The sequence below is a fragment of the Passer domesticus genome, chromosome 12 (genome assembly GCF_036417665.1).
Source record: "Passer domesticus isolate bPasDom1 chromosome 12, bPasDom1.hap1, whole genome shotgun sequence".
Classification (NCBI taxonomy): Eukaryota; Metazoa; Chordata; class Aves; order Passeriformes; family Passeridae; genus Passer; species Passer domesticus.
Window position 1 is genome coordinate 5,505,141 of NC_087485.1, and position 25,012 is coordinate 5,530,152.

Below are 25,012 nucleotides of genomic sequence, written 5' to 3' on the forward strand. Positions count from 1 at the left end.
CAGCACTAGGAATTTATGTCAGTGTAACAAAACTGTCTCTGGACATCATTCTTTTGACATATCTCTAAAATCAAAAACCCCAATATGCACAAACATCCTGGGGAAAAATGCTTGTAGAGTAAAGGAACTCCTTAAAGTTGTTGTTTTTATCATTAGACACTGTATCTAAAGCAAAAGTGCCAGACCTGTAAATTATTGCAGCAGAACAGCCTAGTATTTAGTCTAAGTCATACTTGAAAATAAGTTATTTTTGTGCTTTAAGATATTTTACCAAGGAGCAAGATGAATGTAAATTTCTTAATGAAAAGCTTTTTAAAACCAAAAAGATCCAGAAATACACATATTATTTGTTTCCCTCCAGGAAAGATCCAACAGGACCAAGTGAGCTCCACAACACCTAAGAGAAGTCAAAGACTTTAAAAGGCCAAACCACAATTTTCCCACAGTTTCCAGTCTAATCTCCAAGGCATTTATTACACTTTTTTCCTACTTAAAAGTAACAATTTTATTAATAGTCCAGCAGCCTCCATTTTCTATGTGACAGAAGATAGAGTCACTCTTGATGGGAAAACACATTTATTCTGGGACTAGTCATGGTCAGATTTACTCAGTATTAATGAAGACATTGCTTCAAACCAGAGGTTTATGGAAAAAATAAAAGTAAAAAATGGCTGGAAAATACTGACACTGTGTGAAGATTTAACTTCTGGTTTAAAATCAGTGGCAGAGCGCTGTGCCCTGGGTGTTATTCATTTGTCAACAGCTTTCCAGCAAGTCCTCGACCTCCCAAAAGCTCTGAGCTGCTCTGGATGGGGCAGGCACAGCAGCACGGAGAGCAGCGAGCTGTGAGGAGCCTGTGTGCAGCCCTGACTCAGGTGTTTCTCTCTGTATCCTAAAGGGAAGATGCTGATTCACCAGAATTTTCCCCTTATACCATAAATGCTATTCATCCAATCTGATGTATTTGTCAGTGTTTTAGATTCTACTTTGCCTGACCTTGTAATTACAGAAAGTACAGGTGCAATGCTCATGTCCCTGGATGTCTGGCAATGTGTGCTCCAGAACCATCTCAAAACTCTGTGATTTTCTCACTCTACAGAAATAATTTTACAAACACTCACCCTCCTCATGATTGTCGCAATTTCTGCCAGAGAGAGCCCAGGGCTGGTAAAGTGCCAAGCAGGGCTTAAACATACTCAAGAGCTTCAAAGAGAAATGCACACAATGCTATTGATGTCAGCCTCTCAGTTTAATACATGCTTAAATTCACAGCATTAAAAATAACCAATCAAGGGGTTTTCTTGGCCATCCCCACTCTAGGAGTGAGCCTGAAATCTGTGTTAAAAAAGAACACTACAACTATTGCTTCTGCAGGGTGTTCAGTACCCTCAAACTCTCAACATGATTTTCATTAGAGGGCAAATGTTTGGAAAATTGTTATATGAAGTCCATAAATCTGAAGATGAATAATGAAAATGAAACTTCCCATGAAATGCCCCAGTGTTCATTTTATTTAACATTCTCCATTGGTGAAAATAAATTAAGAATGAACAAGACTTGTTTATGCCTGCCTTACACCATTCTCTGTGTTTTAATAGCAACTGCATATTAATTTATCAGGATCCTATAAATTATAATTAGCCAGGAGGATTAACAACATAAATCCTTGAGTTTAAAACCAACCTGGCCTGCTCTCTCTTCCCTTAGCCCTAAAGTGAAAAAGAGCCATAAAAGCCATCACCGCTGTTTGATCCATTAAACTCATGAGACACTCTTATTTCAGCTGAGCTACTGGAGGCAGAGGCTTTGCAAAATCTGTTTTAAAGTCACAGCAGCCTTCCTGGAAGTGACAGAGAGCGTGCACAGGAAAGGCCCAGCCTGAACATGGGAGATGACTCTTGCTCTTTCCACTGCATCACCAGCTGACATCAGGGAGGCTTCTCAGTATGCAGGAAATGGGCAAAAGATTTTACTAGTGAAATAGGTGAGGCATAGAGGTATCACTTCCTAAGCACACCTTTGCCAAGATAAAAGGAAAATCTAGCTGAAGTGGCCACATGTTTCACTGGACAGGGTAGCAGGAAGGATGTGCTGCGGGTGGAGCAGATGCTCTGGGATCAGGAAGTCCCCCTTTCACTACAGTTTAATATTCTTAAGATCAGCTGAGGGCAGAACAAGTAACATCCCTACAGAGCTGTAAATCAGCCAGGGCGTTGTACCATACTCATTATCCCAAACAATTTAAGGTGCTTTGGCAGCAATGCACAATCCATTTGTACATGTAATCAGGAACTTCCTCACAAAAACCAATTGAAAACCCACTTCCTTCCCCCTCACTCCTGAAAGGTTTGCATGACAGATGTGAAATACAGAAAGCTGAAACTCATCAGTCCCACCTGAGTGCTCAGGTAGTGCTGAGAGGATGGTGCTGCTCAGCTGCAGCTGGGAGAACCCACACCAATGCACAACAAGGTACATTTCTCTTCCAAAGGGACATTTTAAATCGAAATATCTGCTAGTTCAATATATTAGGTAAACAACTAAAAGAAAAGAATCTGCCAGGGTTTATTTTTGGTACCAGACTGCACTGCAAGGGTCAGATTGCCATGTGAGCCACCCAAAGAAAATCTTTAACAAGCATAAAAATTTATATTAAGTGCTTAATTTTTTTTTTTTTGCTTGAAGGAGTTTAGGAGCTTTTGAAGACACCAATCCCTTATAGTCATCATAGCAGTGCTGCACACAGGGAGCAGGGATTATGGAGCAGAGCCAAAGCCACGTGGCTGTACCTACATCACACACAGGAGCTGCATTCCTGTCCTGTGAGAGAGCCTGCAGCCACCAGGTCACCCCTGAGGTGTGAATAAGCACATTTCAAAACCAGGAAAGCAGTGTTGTCAAAGGCAGAAAAATACTAAATACAAGCCTGCACCTGAGGGTGATGAGGCCCTGGCACAGGCTGCCCAGAGAAGCTGTGGATGCCCAAATGTTGAGAGTGCTCAGAGCCAGACTAGATGGGACTCTGAGCAACCTGGTCCAGTGGAAGGTGTCCCTGCTCATGGCAGAGGGATGGCAAAGGTAATCTTTAGAGTTCCTTCTGACCCAAACCATTCTATGAGCTGAAACAGAAAAGCCCCACAGGAGGAACTGTCATTTTCCTCCCCTCTACCTGAGCAAGAGCATTACAAAGAGACCTTTCTTGCACAGTCACCAGACAAGAGGGCATCTCCTGATGCATCCACAATCTGCCACCTTCCCTAATCTCAGGAACCTGTAAGGGACATTTCTGTGGCATCTAGACTTTGGCTGGCCAAATTCCCAGATGGGCGGTGGAAACGGCCCTTCTCCCTCCCTGACAGCTGGAGCTGATGTCCACCACACTTCTCTTCCTGGCCTCAGAAACCAACACAAACAAAGAATCACTGAGTGAGCAGAGAGAAACAGCAATGGACACCTAAGACAGCCCATGTCTCTGAGGGGTGGGTTTAGGGGCAGCTAAGGGTGGTAAGGCTCCAAGCCAGAGCCTGGCTCTGCTCAGCAGCCCTGATGTGAACAGGTTACCCTGCAGGTTTCACTCTGTTCACACCACACAGATCTCCCAAGCTGCAGAAAACCTGCGACCTGAACCCGCAGAACAAATCCCTCACAATACTGTTGACTATTTTTTCCTCATGATTAATGTCTCAGGGTCTGACAAAATACAGGGGCAGCATTTTTTGAGCTTGATACCAGTTATCCAGGGAAAGGCTGCAGCAGGCACACACGCAGTAGGAGCAGATAAGGGGGCTCAGATCAGCGTGTGATATACCTGCGTGCACCAGATGAGCTGAACATGACTCGCAGTACTTCTGCTCACTTCACACAGCTGATATTTATCACAGCTCCTTTCAAAAGCTTATCTCCATCCTTTGGAGTTCACTTATAGCATGAACAAGGTGAAGTCCCAGGTGGAACGAGGGCCCAGATGTGTCAGGGGAGGTTTCCATTCAGTAAAACCAGGATATCACCTGGTTTAGAGAGATAGGGGATACACAGCTCAGCAAAATGTGTTTCTGCAGGACTTTTATATGTGCAAGTAGTATAAATGCACTTAGTATGAGATCCATAAACAAAGGAAAACAACAAACCTTTCTCTTTATGCATACACACATTATATATATATATGCATACATATCTCTTTTATATATATACACATATATATATACACATGCACAAAACCCTGCCTGACTCCTCTATTTGCCTTTAACACTAAATGTAGAGCAAAACAGCTTTCATTTTTCCTATTCCTCCTTCTTTCTCAGTAAGAGAAATGAGACCTACCAATTTAGACAGCTATGCTTAGCTGCCCTTACTAAGCACCAAAGTGAATGATTTGACTAAGATTATGCAGCCAAGGGGTTATGCACCTCTCTTAATCAAAAGAATACACAGCTGGAATATAAAGTATTTGTCCCCTTGTATTTAAGGCGAGAAGGAGGAAATTGGGTTGTATAAAAGAAGAGAAAGAGAAGTTGTTAGGCATAAATGCAAACAGCTTTGCAAATAGAGGTTGGAAATAAGCATCTTCTTAAATAAAAAAAAATCACTGCAGCATATTGTAAAGGAAGCTCCTGCATTCATTCCATGAGGGAATAGGAAAGTGCACTCTCTGTACAAGGCTGCAGAAGACGGAAAGCTCTGTAAGCCCATCCCAACTCCCTTAATTATTTTAATTGCAGCAGTGTGATGCCAAGGTGCTGAATTACCCCCTCAGGCTCTGGCTGCTTAGCCAGGAGGTACTGAATTAAACTGTCAGAACATGCAGAAAAATTGCAATGGTGCCTGTCAACGGTATTTGTTAAGAGACACGGGTGAGGCCAGTGACTTGTATAGAAAAAGAGCTGCCAATGCAAAGTCGTCAAAGCACAGCACTGGAACTAATGGGGTATTCAGAGGTCTTGTTCTACTTCATTGGTTAAAGCCAACAAAACTCCTGTAATATTTGGGGCGGTTTGCTATTTATGGCTATGGTAATAAAGGCCAGTTAAAGCTGCAAAGCCAGCCACAGTTAGTGGTCCCCACTGCTTCAGTTCTAAATGGCTGAGGGGGCACGATTCCATCTCAAGCTCTGCTTTTAAAAGAGGGGAAAAATTATAAAAATAATTGGGTATTTAAAAATATGAAAAATTAAATGCAGAGTGGGCCACAGTTTTAAAATACACTGTTCTAGTTAAAAATAACTATATTTTGGAAGCCTTACCCAGATGATTTTGAATTCAGTTATATCTTAGCTGCAAAGGACTGGCATACAGCTGGCAATGTGGCCCAGGTTTAGCATCCTCTCTTCTTGACACGTGGCAGTTTCCTTCCAGAGACACTTACCAAAGCCGAAGGTGTGTTTGATACCAAAATCTACTTTGTAACTTCTAAACCCACGCAAGTGCAGATAGCGATCAAAGCCATCTGAAGAAGTCCTATTTGCTGTGGCTCTGCACCGCTCCCTTGCAGCTATTTTTAGGAGCAGAATCCTGTGCTTGTGAAATTGAAAGGCAGATAACAATGGCTGGAGCCGGCGTGTGGGCAGGTGCCATGCAAACTCACGCGCTGGCTCCGGCTGCTCGGGCCCCACAACGCCTTGGTCCTCTCTGGGGAGGATAAAGCCAGCTGGATTTTGGGATGGGAGCTGGCTCCCACAGAGGGGCACACAGAGCTGTAAGCCAGGTGGAAGTGATAAACGGTTTATGCTTGGTAGGCTGGCTAAAGGCTGAATACACCGGGCCATGGGATTTTTAGAAACCCAACTTCTCAGCCCTCCCATCCTTGAGGAGCTGAGCACAGCCCTTCTAGAGCTGCAGAGCAGCAATAGTACATAAAAAAGGAGATCCTTCAGTGTTTGCCAAAGTCACCTTTTCAGCATAGCAGGGAAGTGGACATAGAGATGATGAGCATTTTTAACTGTAGGTGCTTGTCCCTGTCACTGACCATTCCAACAGCTCTCTGCATCCCAGTTTTCCACAGTCTAAAGAGCTTTGTGAAATGCTACATGTCCCACCTGGCTTCTCTGCTGGGGTATCTCCCAGCTCAGCGTGCTTACTGGGATTCTTCCTTAAACAGGTCTCCATTGCCATAATCCTATATTCACTTAATGTGGTTTTCACTAAGAACACAAGTTCAAGAGAGGTTAATGATCCATTAGTGTACATTTTTAACTAGCTAATTTACATATTGAATAGCCTGTATTTATTTTATTAAAACCAGGTCACTATATTCAGCTGACTGAATCATGTGAGATATCACATGGATTATGCTAGAAATGTTCAGTAATTAACTTTTCCCATACATGATATGTAGTTATTACCATATTTCTAAAACAATTAAAACTGTGAATGCTCTCTTAAAGAAACTGAAACCTTTGCTGCTGTAAGGGCTTTAAAACAGCAATGCTCTCTGAGCTGAAGGGTTCATTTCTGTAGTTCCTTTGGAATAAAATCTATCCTACTCCTGGTACAGAACACAGCACACAGCCTGCAGAAGTTGTGGTTCAGGCCAGGTCACAAATGCTGTTTCTAAGCTGTGTTTGCAACTAAATTGTGTTGGCCATGCAAAGATGCACCATCATGAGCTCTTACTCCCTTCTTGCCATCTAGGAATTAAAGAACAATCTTCATTAACTTTAATTAAAAAAGTTGGTTCCTTTCAGATGAGGGTGACAATCCAAATGTACATTAAGAAGCTCAACCCACGTATTCCCCCCAGCATTACCCATGGCTCTGTTCCCTTGGCCCACAAATTTAACATTGAGGAGAAGGCAGGGTGATGACTCCATGGGTCTGAAGCACACTCCACCAAGAGTCAATCATTAAGCCACTTTGATTCTCCCTTGGCATGCAGTTTACCACAATTCCATAGCCTGTCACTAACTTGGATATCTGAAGAATATGAGGTACAGGAGATGTGAGAACTGCACCTTCAGCTGTCATGATCTCAATCACACAACCAGGTCTGGGAGAGCCCCATCGCTCTCCACTTATCAGAGCACAAGTCTGAAAGGGTTTTTTTCCCCTTTACTGAGGAGGAGTGACACAATGGGCACTTACAAACGGCTAAATTGCCCAAAGTTTCTAAAATGCAAGCTATACCTTGATTATCTCATACTCAGAAAATGCTTTTGAATAGATTTAAACACATCTGAGCAAGTTTTCAGCATTAGCACTGTTCCTTTCTTCTTGGGATAGTGGTGGCACATTGTGAAATGCCTCTTCCATGTTCCTTGCCAACATCAAAACCTCTTCACGCTGCATTTTTGAATGTCATGTTCACAAGAACACGAGAGGCTTTCTGGTTCTCAGTGGGAGAGTGTTATGTTTTTCCAAGTGCAAACAAAGGGTATTACAACACCCATAGTGCTCATTATACCACTGCAGCCCACCAGAAACAAAAGTATGGATTCGATTTGCCACCACATAATGACTATATCGTGCACAGAACTGGATGAACTAATTTATTACTTAGGAAAAGTACTAATTGCTTGGCCCTTCTGCCTTTGGGTGCAGTGGCACATGCAGAGAAAGACCAGCCTCAGGGCCAGATACAAAACAGATCTGTCATAAAGGATCACTGCTGTTATTCCATCAAATCTGCCATTAGCTCGGCATTAGCCACAAAGAGCAAACCAACGACAAGCATCAAGAATTCAGAATTGTTCTGCAAGTATAGAGGAAAAATAGTATTAACATTTCTTGGAATTCAATTAGTCTGAAGCCTTGTTTTCAGTGCCAAATGAGGTGCATTTTCTATTGAGTGAGATTTGTTTTCCAGAGTAAAGAGGGCATTATCTCTGATAGGATTAGAAATCAAAATAGCTGAGTTGGATTAGCTACCTAACGATTAACAAAACAAACACTTTTTTTTTTTTTTTTTGTGCTGAAGACATGGAAGTGTGGAAAGAAGGAGACTTCCTGGACCATCAAGTCTCATATCCGTGTTATTGAAGACACCACATCATATAACTCTTTTCACAACCATATCAAACTTATCATAATCTGGAGTAATTTCTACAATGATGTTTTCAGCATGATAGCATCAGCCATGTGGACAGAAAAAACAGCAAAATTTCCTTGATGCAAATTCTGTTTCATATGAAATTTGCAGTCATCGTACCACAGAATTTCTGGGAAGAAATGTCATTGTTTCTTTCTGAAACAATGTTTTAAGATTTACAAAGCCTTATTTTTGTCAATGACACACCAAAATGTGCAAAACATTGCAGAGAACTGAACTACATAAAACCTCCCTCTAAACTGCTAATTTATCTTCATTTTATCAATTTTAACAAATTATATTGCATTTATTGTTCTGGATGGCCTTACTGGGAGGCTGATGTGGTACTGAAGCCCTCTTCCTCTCTTAACACTGCAGCTTCTCAAACCAATACTGAAGCTGAACAATCTTTTGTCTGAAAATCAAATTAGCACTTTCCTAAGGGTAATGTAAAGCATTTGCATGAGTGTGAAAACTCAATCAAAAGTAAAGTTTGAGTGCTGGGCATTTATATCCTGGGCTTGCCAGAATAAAGCAGCATTAAGTTTCCCACTAAGACTCAGATTTGTAAAGATATTTAGATGCAGATAAGGTGCTTAGTGGTGCATTCAAAAAAGCCTAGGACTTTTCTGTGCTGATGATTCATTCTAATATACATTTCATTTACAAGTCAGCAGTACAATGTTGTGGTAGAAGTGATGTGGTAAAAAATAAAACACAAGAAAAAACAATAACTGGGTGTAGAAATCTGGGCATAACGAAGGCAACTGTGATGGTCCCAGTGGCCTTAATCCATACAAATCCATACAAATTCCTCTCTCTCAGACTTCTGAAGGTTTCTTTTAAAAAAAAGCAGAAAGCAATAGAAGAGTTATTATATTTAATGATATGCCACAGGACACCAGTGTTTAGAAGAAAGTCCCAGGCTGATTTTCCTTCCCTCAGTTCTGTCTTCCAGCACTGAACCTATTGAAAAATGAACCTAAAAATTGATTCGAGGAGTTCTCTTTCTCTCCTGAAGTTTGATTCAAATTTACAGTCTTCATGTATTTCAGGCTGATTCGGTGAGACCATGGCATGTCTCAGCTCTGAAGCTGCTTCTTGCAGATTGCAGCTGTAGGGAGAAACACGTCTACATATGAAGCAAAGTGATGGAGTGAATTAAACTCCAAACACAGCCTCCAGCTAATTTTTTAATAATCTGAGTGCAAAACAGGGCCTTGAGGGTAGGCAGAGCTTTTCAGTAAACCAATCAGAACAGGAATTTATTTAAACAACAGTAAAGTCAGTCCCAGAGAGCTCAGACACTTGTACACAAAGCAGCCGTGTCTCACTGAGAGCCTGTACAGTAGCTCAGCATCTCAATTTCAATCACAGCTCATTCCCTGCTGGTAGTTTTTGTCTGCAAACAAGCTGAATGTGAGCTGACAAGGGCCCCCAGAGCAAATAATACGAGCACTGGAGGAAGAAACTCACCCAGACACGATGCTGACAGTTGTGCAGCCAATTCAAAACGAGTGCACAAGAACCCCAGAGCTGGGCTGGAGCTGCACACCAGGGCACCAACAGACAGAGAGAACCTGATCCGAGGGGTTTCACCTCCTGAACCACTGCTCGCCATGGCAGAACAGGTGTGTTGTGTTGGCACAGGGCACGGCCAGAGGAGGAGCAGGGCAGTTCTGCCAGCTTTTCTAGCAAAGTTCTGCATCGCTCTGTCAAGGGATTGGGTTGATGTCCAGTCTGCACATTCTGCCTGCTCTGTGGATCTGTAGAGGGTGTGCCTACAAAGATTTTGTAAATCTGAGTTATTTCCAGTCTTTTACAGTACAGGAGTTGTGCATGTGGCCACAGCCTCTTCCAGGGATGTTGGTGTCCCCTCAGGGATACCAGGGTGTTTTTATTCTCCACACCTCTTACCCACATTTCCTTACACAGGAGAGTCCACAGGTGGGAAAAAAATTCCAGAAAAGACCAAGATCATGATGCTACATTACACCAAGCAATACAATCTGCCATTCCTTTCCAGGAAATCTAGGGTGGACACGGATCAAGCTAAAAGAGGTGCTGGAAACACACAGCTGCCCATGGTAGTATCTGAGATGCCAGCCCTGAGAGCTGCACTGTGCTAATGGCACTCATGAGCTCCACACACACATCTCAGCACAGCTTTAGAATGAGCACCCTTAAGTTTGTAAAACAATTTAAGGCAAAATTTGCTCAATAAACGGAAGCCACCAAAATGAACAACTACTGCTGTTAAAACAGACCCACCTAATTGCTTGATGTGGAGAGGATAGACATTATTTCTTTGGAATCTCCAGTTTTCAAAATCATTACCAGCTTTAAACAGGCTTTAAATATGATCATATTCATTGGTAATGGCATATCTCCCTTACAGAGGGAATGTGGCAACTAACTGGAATATAACAGCTAGGGATTTACAGGAGGAAGAAAACCCCCATCCCTATAGTGGGCTTTTTTTAGAGAAAATAATAATCACTTTATTTACAGATCTCAAAAAATAATTTGTGACCTTCAGATCCATTTATTGGACTACTGCTCATTATTGGATTTTTAATCTCAGAAAAAGAAAAATAGGCTAGACAGCAGCCTGTTGTTTTGGAGTTAATTTCTTGTAAGAGGTCTGATTTTAAAGAGTGTAGACAAAACCAGAATATAGATGTTCCTCTCATTTTCACTAAAGGACATGTGACATATAGACACTGTCCTTACAGATAAACCTTTCTTTACTTTATGTCATTTTAAATATACTTCTGCAGCCAGCAACCTTAGCAGAGGAAGGGAACACAAGGCTTCATTCTGCACTTACTCTGTACCTGCCACAGGAGCTCAAAAATCAGTGTACAGATGCTGCCTTTGGAGATGAGCTAATATCCTCTCTACTTTGCCTCATTCAGCCAAACCAGAGTTTATACAACAACAACTTTTTATGAGATTTCCAGTAACATTAATTGTTGGTCACAAAACTTCAAAGAAAACCAGATATTTATAGCTCAATTCATGTTTCTCTTTTTTTTTCCACACACTTTTACCACAACACTTTCCAACCCGGTTCCCATGAGCACACTGCAAACAGAGCTATACCCGCTTCCTGCTGTGGCAGCCTCCTTAACCACTTCACTCCTGGTGCTTCTGCTGCTTTTCTTATTTATTTTTTTCTTTTTCTTTTTTTTTTTTTTCCAGTGTTCATGTCCTTTCATTGTTTTCCCCAGTGTGTCACACTTGCATTTTCCCACATTGCTTTATCATTCATCTCTGCTCTCTTCAGCCACCCGCACAATCATTAAAATGGTATGGGAAATGAACTCTATATACAAAAATATATAGACATATACAAACACACATCCCTGTGTGTATATATAGATCTGCACACACAAACTGCACTGGGAAAATTTTATACAAGGGGAAAAAAAAAATCTCCTTTTCAGTAGAAAAATTATTTGCTAAATGAACTCATTTTTATAAATACAGAAGAGAGAGGTGGAACGTTTTCAGATACATATATTAAATATTCCCTATTCCTCTGAAGAACTGATATTCATAACCACTTATTTATTACAATGTAATCAGCATATTGATTATATTAAGCAATCCCCTGTAAATCTCTATAAGCTGAGGTTAACAATGGCTTTTCAAATGCCATTAACCATCACCTTGCAGCTTTCTCTCTATTATGTACCATAAAGTTAATCATGTGCAAGACAGTTTTTCCAAGAGAAAAATCTGCCATACAGTGCAATGATCACCTTGATATTTTCCTAGAACAAAGAAAAGGTCTTTCTTAAATAGGAAAAAGTCTATGCCATCAAAGAATGAGTGCTGGGCAAGATGATCATGGGTTTCCTGAAAAATTTCTTAGGTTATCTCATTAGAGCCCAAATTCTTCAGACCTTTCTTTCAGCATTAAAATCCCCATGCCTGTGATCATGAAATGGGCTGAGACTTGTGATTCTGTAGCATGTAAGAGGCACTGGAGAGAGGCAGGTGCTGAATGAATGTCTCTCACAGAGGGAGCGCAGAGCTCTTCCACCCTTCTCCAGAGCAGCTGCCCCAAAGCAAGGTGGTCTTGGACAGGATCAGAAGGTTTCAACATTTGGGAACCAGAGCCAGAGGATTTTCTCTCTTGGTTCCAACCAAGGGGGGTGTGTGTGTGCCATGACCAGGCAGCAGCCAAGTGTGGAGGTCTCAGCACTCACAGGGGTTAACTCCTCACCCAATAATTTCTCCCACAAGAGGAAATGAGATACAGTGAGATATGCCACTGGCACGTGTAGGAGGAGGAGGCTGCTTATGTAAATGTAAAGATAGATCCATAAATCACACCATGTAAAGACACTGGCCATTCCTTACACAGCAATAACTGCTACAGGAGATCATTAACAGAGTCAACTATTGCATTACATACAGCCTAACACTGGTGTCAGACTGACAGAAATTCAGCCTGCCCATAACATAATTTTTCATTTGCTTACCAAATCAATATTTATCTCCGTCTGTGGTAAATTAGACAAATTTATTTAACGTGGAAAAGTAACCATGTAGCATGAAGCAGGAACCTAATATTAAGTCTGCATATGACATTCAGGAGTTCAAGCCCTGCCAAGCATTTCACAGGGAAAGCTCTTGGAAAAACATTTCAATTGATCTTTCCTCCCCCCTCCATGTTCCTTTGGCAAGTGATTTGAAACAGAGGTGCCAAATTAGGGTAGCTCTAAGGTTCCTATTACTATTTGGCACACTGAGGAGCCAGTGATTTAAGACAATATGAGATGTCCATTAGCTGTAACAATGAATTCAAATGCTTAGAAGCCAGGCTATAAATCTACCCTTTTGGAAAGATTAACCACTGTTTGCCTAAAGTTAGAAACTCCACCTTTGAGGGGAAAACGCATCCCTCCTGCTAGTTCCTGACCAGCCAAAAGCAGCCCAGGAGCTGCATCCCACAGGAGCAGCCAGCACAGACCAAAAAACCAATTGTGCAATTCAGCCTTTGTACCCCAGCAATCCCAGAGGATTAACTGAGAGCAGAGAGAGGTCGGGTGTCTCTCGGGTGCTCTAACTCCCTCCTGCACCTCTGGGGCCACCCTGTCAGGAGACCTACCCAAAAACTTGGAGTCCAACAGTCAGGGCAGTCTCTGAAGACAAATTATTACAGCAGAAAATCCCCAATAAATTCCCTTTCCCACCATCACAAAAAAGTTTTAAAAAAAAAAATCCCCCAGAGCTTATGTTTTCCTAGTCTCAGGCCAAATGAGGCTTTTAATTCTGATTTTTGCTGAACTTGTGCACATATAAACTCTATGCAGCAGGAAATGGCAAAATGAAGCTGCTCTGTACCTGAAGTTCAGCAATCCAGGGTGCTGGACACTGGAAAAATCCTGCTGCTTATAGCTGAGGAGTGGTGTGGTGCTGTGCCATATGCTGGAGATGGCAGGTAGGAAGTGAGGCAGGCATGGATAAACAGAACACTGGGTAAAAAAAAACCAATATTTTGTCTTCCTGATGTACCTAGATTAACTATATGTCATTCACTTATTCACTGGACAGCTACACCATAGACCACAGCAAAAACTAGCAAGGAGTATCAATTTATTGCCTCCATTCAAATTTTGTAGCAGGTTTTGGCAAGCAGCTAAAGCTGCTAATATAGCACTTACTGTGTTGATGGCCCTAAAGTCATTTGTAATACCATAAAACAAATTTGTATGATATCCACAAATCAATTGCTCTATTTAGATGTTATTTCTTACACAAACAAGTAACTGTGGGCTTGGCAAAGAGCTATGTCAGACCCAAAATGGGAAAAAAATAATAAGGAGAAAAGAAAAGGATAGAACTGCCCTCAGCAGCAGTCTCTCATCCTCTCTCCATCCTCCCACAAATTTCCCAATGTCACTGAAAGTAGGTTCAAAAGGAGTTTTCAAAATGCAGCTCTGCTGGGTGGTGCAGGCAGGTCTGTGGATGTCATCAGCCTTGAGATATAGAGGTTGGCACTGCAGCAAATGCCAACACAGAGCAGAAAATGAAAGAGAACTGCTCAGCCATGGAAAAAAAAGAAACTCTCAGCACAAGGCCAAGAACACACAACCACTTCCTCTGAGAAGCTGCTACTCTCCTGTTTATGTTAGAACTAATGTTTGGGGCACCCTTACCTCAATAGTCAAGCTCACAGCAGATCTTTGAAGGCTTCAGAAAAAAAAAAAAAAAAGGAAAATATAACTTTAAATTAAATCAGCTGAAAGCATTCTTCCGGAGGCAATCATGGTTTGCTTTAAATGCTTAGCTTCTTAATTTTTGTTGTAGGGTATAAATGCAGGGGTTTAACCTCCTGATTTGCAAACATGAAGGAAAGGTGCTAATGTGAATTAGAGGTGTGCAAAAACACAACTCTCCTGCCCCACACAGGGACCACGAGAACTCAGGAGTGCTCTGCTCACTGGTTTGATTGGAATGTTATTTGTCATGCTAATAAAGAAAAATGAGGGTGCAGGATTTCCAGGGCTGGAGAACAATGACATAACATCTTTCTACATCTGTGTTTTACAATCCCTCCCTGTGCTTCTCTCACGTTCTCCCACCACAAAGTAGCTCACAAATGATGATGTTGTGAGTGTGGTGTTTGGTAACAGCAGTGGGTGGTTAACCAACGTAAATCCCACAGAGAGAGCCAGGGTGGGCTCCCAGGGTGGGGCTTCTTTGGGGGTTACTGCTTCTTTCTATGAAAATGCAAATCAAAAGTAACTGAAACCCACCCAATTTCTGTGTGGAAGAGAGTTTACACAAAAAATGAAAGGAAACATTGGTGATGTATATAAGCAGCAAAACCTCTCAGTGTTGGTGAACAAATAACAGCAGTCCTTTGGCAATATTCTTACTGCACTTCCAAACCTTATCCACTAAGAAGTTTTATATTCCTACACTTATTCTTAAAGAAGAAAAAAAAAGACATAATTTGCCATAATCACAATTTAAAATAAATTTATATGGCAAGCAGCAGCTATCCAACCCACTGCACAGAAACTTTGAAAAAACCCAAACCCCACAGACCAAATGCTGATGCATTTTCCTTCTACAATGACTGTGGTTTTCACAGGGACACTGAGTAAAGTGACATCAAGTACTGTTTTTAATGAAGTCAAGCATAACCTTTAAGTTCTGAGCAGTATCTCCAATCAACACTGAATGATTTGGGTGATCTCTAAGCTATGCATTTTTTTTTTCTTTTAATTAATTTCTCAGCTGAAAGAGTTTGAAAATCTGATTAAGCTTCTTGATCAGACTTGTTCATGCCATGGCAACAAAAGAAAAGGCATCTAAATTCCTTTGCACAAAAGTGGTGTTATGGCAATACCTGCAGAGCTCTCGGGCACTGCCACAAAATAAAGTGTTGGTGGGGAAAAAAAAAGTGAGAAAACAGGGTAAGAAACTGAAGAAACTGCTCCAAACAGCCAGAAATGGGAATAAAATGCAACCAAATAGGTGAACAAAAAAAGTGCTCTGAAATTGGAATGGATGGTTAAAGCTCAGAGAGAGCTGAGGGCAGGCTGCAGCCCCATGGCAACAAGGCTCCTTCTTCTGCTGGGGGGCTGGAAAATAAAGATCAAGAAAAAGGCAGCAAGGAGAGAAAATTGCAAATCTAGAGAGAAACAGGAGTGGGATGCTGGTGATCCAAGCTCAGCTCCCACATCCTGCTCAAGCTGGGAGGGGAGCTGGGGTCAGTCCTGCCCCATCCCATCAACACAGGGGGGCTCAGGCCTGTGTGGGGCAGGACAGAGGTGGGGATGGATTGGGAATGGGATTTGGGAAGGAGGGGCAGGACAGATGTGGGGATGGATTGGGAAGGGGATTTGGGGAGGAGGGCCAGGACAAGGCCCTGGTGAGCACGGCTGTCCCAAGATGGTGCTGACACAGGGAGAGGGTGCACTCTGAACAAGGGGGCTTTTAGTTCCTCAGTGGAAAGTTTTACACTTTATTAAATCTACTCTTCAGTTATCTAAAAGCATTAACGTGATTGTTAAAATTCACAGCTTCCAGTTACTAAAGAAATGCGATTGTTTTATCTGGATTTCTATTATATGAATAAAACGTAACACTGTCTGCATAAAATGGCCCCAGAGTTTCATTAAAAAATAACAGCCTAATTCCCTAATATGAAGTTATTTTAAGTGTTTTATTAATATTGTCTTCTAAATGCACATAAGTGTGATCCCCCTTTAAGTGCAGTATCTTTAGGGCTAGTTGTAATTGTATTTTTCTTATCAGTTGCTTGTGCCTGCATTTCAAATATTCATTGCTTACTTCAGGCACTTCACTCAGACAAGAAAGAGTGCAGTGAAAAACTATTTAATTTGGACATTATTTGAATATCAAACTTTTCAGTCCTTACTGCAATAGCTCATGTCCCTATTAAGAATCTCAAAGTACCACTAACAAAATTCCTAGGGTGCCTATTTATCCTACCATAAGTTTCATCTGTTAAAATGAAACTATAAATAAAAATCAATGTGAAACATTAAAAGCCTGACACGTGGAATGAAATCCTCATCCCAATCAAGTCCATAGCAAATTAAGTTATGTGTAAAGGCCATGACTTTCCCATCCAACTTTAGCATCTGCCTGGAATGCCTGGTTTCAGACCCTGCATATCTGTGAGAGCCTCAGTGGAAAAAGGAAAGAGACACCTCTGGTGGGAAATTCTCATTTTATTGGCCAGAGATTGCCAAGAAGCCCAACTCTTACCTGAGTTACATTTTTACCTAATATTGAAGTGGAGCTATTTAGGCTGGAGCACATCAGTTAAAGGAGAGAATCCCACTTATTTTATTTAACTTGTTTTAAAGGAGAAACTGGTGAGTTTTTGATGAGTAAGAAATGGCTCAGGGAACTCCTGATACACCTTTATCAATGACAAGCAAGGGAGAGAGCCAAGAAAAAAATTTAGAGAGGCAATCAGTTCTTCCTTTGTGCTGGGAACAGAGCAGAGCAAACAGCAGCACAAACTGCACATCCTCACAGTTTCCAGGCTGGTTACAGGCATCACATTACATGATGTCTTTGAATTTGTCTTTGCAGGGTCACACATATATAGCTGGGAAACCACAGGAGGGTGTTGTGATAATTTTGCAGCAAAATTATAAAATGGAGATGTGTGGCAAACATAATTTTTCCATCACTATCCAAAAGCAGCTATAATTAAACATTAATTTTCCCCAGCGACTCCTCTGTGAGCCCTGTATTCCTGGAAAGCCTTGTCCTCCTTATTGGAAACACAGCAGGTTGAAGAATCAGGGATTTTCTGCCTACTACTTTATATGAACTTTTCTTCATCTTGGTATTGTTTCAAAAAGACCAAGTGACCTGAACAGAGATGTTGGACTAAAAAAAGGATTTTAAACCAACTTTATTTTGTGAAGTTTTAGCCTTGGCCTTGGACAGTAAATTGATTGATTATTGCTGAGTAGGGTTTTCCCTTTCCGGAGAGAATCCCAAAATCAAATTTACCAGGAGAAGGTGGGAAAAGCAGACCTCAGCTTTCAGATAATCCCCTGCTGACATTTCTCTCAGGGCACAGGCCCCTGCCAGCAGCATCCCTCTGCTCTGGATGCCACAGCACAGCCATGGTCAGGCTCTGGAGCCCCCCAGGTAAATCCTTATGCTGAGGCTGACTGGCTGATTAGAACAGGTCATAGAATGCAATAGTATGGACAAAGATAAAAATGTGGATTAAGAGGAGCATAAAAAAAATTATTTCATGGCACCTCCCACCCATGCAGAAACTGTTGTTATTCTATTGGCTGTACCTCACAGTCAGCACTCTGCAACCTGAGGGGCTCCCCAGCTTCCTGGCTAGCATCATCCAGCCTCAATCACTTCCTTTAATCCTTCCTTTGAAATGACAAACATTATTGACACCTTTCTTTCTAATGGTTTGCAGCGTTTTCTAACAACTTTACAAATGTCAATCCCACTCATTGCAGAAGCCCTATTGATTTCCTCCCTTGCACTTCAGCATTTGGTCTACTTTTAAGATATCCCCCATCACACTGTGCTGATGATAAACAGAAAAGCTGCTGCAGGACCTGTGCTGTGGGGTTCTGCTCATTTCTCCAGGAGAACATGGGCTCCTCCTTCCATCACATGAGACTGCAAAGTCCATCCCTATCTCAAGGGCATTTGCAAGAACTATAAAACATTCAGATCACAGCTGATTTATTATGTGGGAGTGACATCAACACAGAAACCTCTTGACTTTATTCTATATGCAAGCTCCACAGAACAAGCACTGTTGTGTGTTGCACACTGGATTAAGGAAAACCCTGTGCAAACACAGCACTTGACAAATTAGTGTCTGGAATTGGGGCTTCCCATGGCTGCTCAAGAAACACACATGTTCCTTAATGAAAACGGGTACTTGATTTGTTATTAATTTTTCACATCCTTGGACAAAAGCCAAAAATATTTCAGTGAGTATCTGTATGGTAACAGTCATAACCATAACTATTTCACACATAGATAATTGCTGAGGAAGTTTCAAAACACTGGAAATTATCTTCTAACCTACATCCAAACTTCTATTTCTAACCCATATCTCAGCTATAAAAGCTGTTGTCTTTTTTTCCCCTTTTTAAATATACTTACTCATTTGCAGAATTCTTAGTGGAAAATTTTGTACCTGTTCTGGCAAGAGGAAAACCAAATTTCCTCCTGATGCAACTTGAAATGCTCCTCAAAATTAGCTTCAAAAATGTCATGTGAGTCCATATTGCTGCAATGAGAAATGCTGCACTACCAGTGCTGAAATGCACAGTAATTTCCCAGATACATTCAGTATATACAATAATATATTTTGCACTTGTATTAATTTTGACAAATCATTTACCTCCAGTATAAGAAGCTAGAAATATTGCATTATTTCTACTTTTTTTGAACACTCCATCCTTTTTTTGTAATATAAACTTGTTATCTATTGCTTGAAGTGAAAATGAACTCTCAAAGCCCACATTAGCCTGCCAAATGAGTATGGCCAAAAACCTATTAAGAATTTGTTCCACACCAGCCTGACCAAGTTCATTTTAAAGAGATATTTTTAATTTTTTTAATGAGAATAAAATTCCCAATTTTTTTTTTTCTGAGATCAGTGTGATTTAAAATAAACGAGCTACCAACCAGATCCTGGTGTTTATAACTGGATTCCCAGCAACTGTCACTGTAATGACAGCAAAACACTGCACATAAAGATACAACGATCCACCACACTGAAAGAGTTAAATTTACAATGTCTTCCCCCATTGCCAGTCCTTTAGGGAAAAGCAGAGGGGGTTTCTTTTGTCTGGAGAGGAAACTGTCACTTTGTGTTTTCAGGTTTGTAGAAAAGCCTTTTTTAATGTAAACATTCATTAAACTAATTTGAAGTTGTCATTACTCTCCTCCCCTGCTGCTTTATATCAGATTATTCCTAAGTGCTTGGTGAAGAGCCCCATAAACACACAGTCTATTTCCCTGCAGGGTATAATCACACAGTTTGCACTGTGATTTATGCTCTATGGTGCTGGTGAGTGTCCTAAACTTTGAAAGGGCTTAGTTCTTCAGCAGATGCACTACTCCCTTTATTTTTAAACAAAGTTCAGCTAACCCTCCCAGTCTATTACAGACATTGTTTAGCTCTTTCCCTTCACAATAAGGCTTGTTAAGTGCTGATTAAATCCAAATCGGTGACACTTTTAATTAAGAAAATGGGAATTCAGAAATAATTGCCTTTAAGTTTCAGCAAAAACATTTTACAAGTGTTGTTTTCCCTTCCCCCTTACCACAGCATCAAGAAACATCTCTAATTCAGAAAGAAACAGACTAGAAATGTGATTTGGATTTCGGTAGAAATACTAATTCTGACTCTAGAGGATCTTTTCGGACGCCTTTTATAAAAGTCAGATCCCAGAGGAAGTTCTACAACGCCGACTCGAGCAGAGGAAGGAAGATCATTTGGCTCTGGAGACAGAAAACCTGAGGATAGCTGCTGTTATCAGCATCTGCTGTGCTCATGAATATCGGAGACTTGAGAAAGATAAAATTTCCCTCACAGATAAGATAACCAGTGATGATTTCAGTCTACACCACCAACAAATGTTAATCTAGAAAATACAGCAATTACTTCGATAATAAAACACCCTTCAGTCGATCCATTGCTGCACTTCAGGCAGTTTGTGCCTGGAGTGTGCCAATAATGAGCTGGAGATGGAACAGAGTCCCCATGGAGCCAGAGCCACTCCAGCTCAGCTGAGGAACAGTGTCACACTCCGGCATCCTGGAGCTCAGGGTGATGGGCTGTTCCCCTGTCACACTCCAGCACCCTGGAGCTCAGGGTGATGGGCTGTTCCCCTGTCACACTCCAGCATCCTGGAGCTCAGGGTGATGGGCTGTCCCCCTGTCACACTCCAGGACCCTGGAGCTCAGGGTGATGGGCTGTCCCCCTGTCACACTCCAGGACCCTGGAGCTCAGGGTGATGGGCTGTCCCCCTGTCACACTCCAGCATCCTGGAGCTCAGGGTGATGGGCTGTCCCCCTGTCACACTCCAGCACCCTGGAGCTCAGGGTGATGGGCTGTCCCCCTGTCACACTCCAGCACCCTGGAGCTCAGGGTGATGGGCTGTCCCCCTGTCACACTCCAGCACCCTGGAGCTCAGGGTGATGGGCTGTCCCCCTGTCACACTCCAGGACCCTGGAGCTCAGGGTGATGGGCTGTCCCCCTGTTCCCACCCTGTGAAATCTGCACTTCCTTGGCTGCTCCAGGGGCATGGCATCGTCCAGCTGTGGCACACCAATAGGAGAACCCCCAGAGCCAACAGCAGCTCCCCTCTGCCACTGATGGGGTTTTAGGAGAGCCCACAGCTGCTCCCACGAGCACAAATTTCACCTGCCAGCCTGACCTTGCCATCAGTAGGTGAAGATTTCCCTCATCTGTGCAATCCCCCTGGGCTTTCAGGACTTGGGGACAGAGAGCCAGCAAAAGTCCAGCTGCTGGCAGTCACCTTGCAAGCTGCTCTGGGCTCCAGAACTATTTTTGGCCATTACTGCAGATGTAATCCTGTGAAGTTCAGGGAAATTAGCAGGAGCACCATTTAGATGGGTATTTTAAAATAAAATTAAACTTTTAGATCTCTAACCTCTCCCCTTTCTGTTATGATAGCAGCTAAATCGAAGTCAATGCCACAAGGAGAGTACAAGGAGAGTACTCAGCAGAAACTACATTTTATTTTCAGTAATTTAAACCTTAGAGTCACCTAGTTAACTTAATTAAGGTTCTCTATTTTTCATTGTAAATAATGAATTCAGTTAAAGAAAGTGTAAATTGGAGTATATACACGGGACACACAAAAGTAAATCCTAACAGCACATTTAAAGAGAGTAAAAAATAGGACAGACATTTAGTATGAAACACATTCCTGGCAATTAAAATCAGAATGTGCTTTTCTATTTACCTGCTTGAGACTAATGGATTCAGCTAAGATACATTTCACATTAATATCACATTGTATTTTCTAAACATAGCGTAGCTGTTAACATATTTATAGGTTAGGAGTAGTAAAGACCTGTACTTGGATGTAACATTTAAAAGAAATATTTGTCAGAATACCAAGAAAAGCTATTCAAACAAATTAAGCCTAAATGCTAAAAAGAGCCAGTGACAAATCCAGAAGTGCACGAATGGCACTTTAAATTCCACAATATCAGCGTAAACTGATGTAAACCTACCCACCCAGGGAAAGGAAAGGTGAGAAAATAGCAGGAAAAACAACTAACAGAAAGGTGTAAAAAAGATTATGTGTGTGGGAAAGTTTTATCTGACACCTCTCAGATGCTTTTCCTCTTAGCACACCTTTTCTCTCTTCTCCCTGTGAATTCCACCAACTCATACTATGTAGAATTGATGAGCAGTTTAATTTGGCATATTCAATTCTAGGAGTCTTAAAAAAAATCCTAAATTGTTCACTATGCTATAAACATTTATCAATCTGACATGGCAAGGCTGGGCCCCCATTATTATCCTTTTGTGACCTGCACAGCTGGTCCAAAAAACAGTTGTCTCCAATTATGCCCACAGATAATGGTGGGTAAATTCAGCTGTGCAGTATTAGCTCAACCTAAATATGATCCCATTTGACTAATTTCCTAATTCTTAGCAGGGTGCTTAAAGAACCTATTATCATGCAGACTCAAGGAACACAGAAGTCTGGTTATTTGCATCTGTTCTGTGAAAGGCATTTATCAACTGTGCCACTAATTTGTTACCTACACATCCCAATCACAGGCACTCGCTGCCGAAAATAATTGCATCTGGAATTTGTTTTAACTTCTAATGTTGCATAAATGGGTGTTTGTTTCCAACCAATATATCTTATAATTAAACAGCTTGAAATAGGAAAGGTTGAAATTGGGTCAAAAAAGATATATTCCTTCATGAAATCATGTGTGTATTCATTAACCCAGCTGGAATGCTGTTATTGGCACAGTTGCTGCTACTTGACTGAACTGTGATCATAAAGGTTGTTAAATGGGTTAAAAATAAGGCAGCAGAAAAATGGAAATTACTTGCATATATAACCATGCTTTTTATGGAAAAAAGCAAATTGTGCACATGGTTTGTATGCTGTGGAGCACAATCTGACGTGCATTACACCGGCTGCGTTTTTTGAAATCTGATTAATCTTCTCAGTAGCCTAATATAAACTCCTAGAGCTGCAGGCATATTGATATTTGGATTTTCTTCCTAAATTTGCTTCTCCCTAATCTTCTTCCCGAGCACATCTGTTACTAAATCAATCTTCAGTGTTTCTCTCTGGAAACTTCACATGTCTACTTGGACTTTCTTTGACTTTCTCATGCCTCCCGCTGAGTCTTCTTTCTTGTATAACATCCTGGTGCATAGCAGCCCGCATCCCATGTCCTCTGCAGGGTCTAAAACAAATTTGGACTCCATTTTCAAGAGCTTTCACAGATATCATTCTGGCTTTAGCCAGAAACCTGTATGTAGATGTACTTCACTTCCTTGCATCCTGTTATACTTCTCATCTCTCCTTCCCTCTCAATAAATTTCCTACATTTCTCAACCAGCCAAACTACTTTGACTCTTTTCCTCACCTCTGTCATTATTCCAGGAACTTTCCATGTTCAAGCATTTAATCATACTTCCACTTTATGAGCTGCCAGAATTTTCCTACCTGACCCACTTGTAATGCTCTGCATTGCCCTGTTTGTGCAGAGGTGACATGAACATACCCATGTTAAAGGCTTGCCCTTTTTAATTGCTTCCTAGAAAAATGGTACTTTTTCCAAAGTGGATCAAATTTCAGATTTTAAGGAATAGAATCTTCTGCAATTACAAATAGAGAAACTACAAACAAAAGCTCTGAAGGCATTGTAGAGACAATAGGAAGGCAAGAACAAGCATGCATCAAAGCATTTATAAAGGACAACCACAAGAAACCTGGCTGAAAGTGATGGGAAACAGTGGAATTCATAAAAGAAGCTATATATTCAAAAGGGGAACCTAAATCAAATGGTCTGTGACCAGATCCTCAAAAATAATCAATAGTGGTGTGGAAAGCAGTGCAGAGATGCTGCACAGGCACTTTGTAATGCACAGACATGCACTATCTAAAATGAAGGTGATTCATTTTGGCAAGGTTCTACCTTCTTCAAATATCACAAGTCTTAAGAGAGAAAAGTTGCAGTTGGAGGACCTTTGAGGCAGTAGTAGACATTTCAAATGATTTTTAGAGAGAGAAAGATGGAAGGATAGAAATCCTAAAACAAAACCAAAAAAAATATATGATGGGATTCAATGTCCATATAGGAAGGTAGAGATATCAAAGACTGACCCATACCTGTTCACACGAGGGGAGATGATGATAGGTGTGACCAGCCATAAATGCAGCAGCCTAGCAGGGAGCTGGGAGGCAATGACATTTTCACATAAGCTCCTTTATCACCCCACACACATCAGTCTGGGCTGCTCCTTAGTTTCCTTAGTCCTACCTATTACCCTAATCCTTCAAATCTCAAATATCTTTCTTTTCTCCCTGGCCAGTGATTCTTTTCCTTTTCTACACTGTAAATAACCAAAACTCTACTGCTTGACCCCCAGTCTCCAGCCTCAGAGTCTTGTAACTTGATCACTGAACCAGACTTCACCCCTGCCTTCCTGATGGAGCAGTAGGCTTCACCTCATTCCTGTGCAGGGAGAGCTTGTAATCAGATATAACCCAATCTGCTGATTACCTTAAAAATTCTCTAATAAATAAATGAATGCCCTTTCAGTGCAGTTGGGCAAACCTACTGACTCGGGGGTCCTGTTTAGGGCAGAGCTGTAACAAAAGCATGCTCAAAGAAAACTTTCATACTTCTTCAGACATTCCCTTGCACATGGGCACATTCCTCATTGGTTTCCATCCTGACCTGGCATGGAGATTAATTCTGCTTTGGTGATGATTTAGCCTTTGATCCCCTATTGAGCTCCAGGACAAACTGATAGTTGTGAGGTTGCTACTGGGATACTAATGTTTTGCTCTTAGGAGATTGACTGACATCCCATCCTCATCTCACATAAATCCTGTTCTCAATATTGATAATAGCTTTCAATTCCTGCTGGCGTGAGCAGGAGCTGACTGGATAACCAGGAAATGAAAGACATAACCAGCCCCTTGAGTGATCCTACCCCTTGGAAAAAAAAAATAAAATTGATGAATGACAAGATGCAAATACTGCATCAGAGAGACAATTATCAGTGTAACCTAGAAAATGTACATATACATCCAGTATGCAAGGGGGAAAATGCATTTTCCAGTTAGGTGGTATTTGTTTGATTTTAGTAGTAACATTGCATCCTACCAATTATTTGCCTGCCAGTGAACAGGACAAAGAAAGGGTAAAATCTAAGATGCTGGTAGTGAACAGGAGTGCTGGATGGCAAGAGGTA

General features: G+C 41.4%; 1 protein-coding gene and 1 long non-coding RNA gene across 4 annotated transcripts in view; both read right to left on the reverse strand.

Annotated features, from left to right (window-relative positions):
* The window catches only part of WWOX (WW domain containing oxidoreductase), a 475,065-nt gene that overhangs the window by 66,964 nt on the left and 383,089 nt on the right, over window positions 1-25,012 (reverse strand). The window lies entirely within an intron of this gene.
* LOC135279646 (uncharacterized) lies at window positions 21,845-24,999 on the reverse strand. Its single transcript, XR_010346867.1, has 3 exons — window positions 24,925-24,999; window positions 23,922-23,986; window positions 21,845-22,992 (listed from the first exon to the last, which is right to left on the reverse strand). It is a non-coding gene; the product is annotated as an uncharacterized LOC135279646 (long non-coding RNA).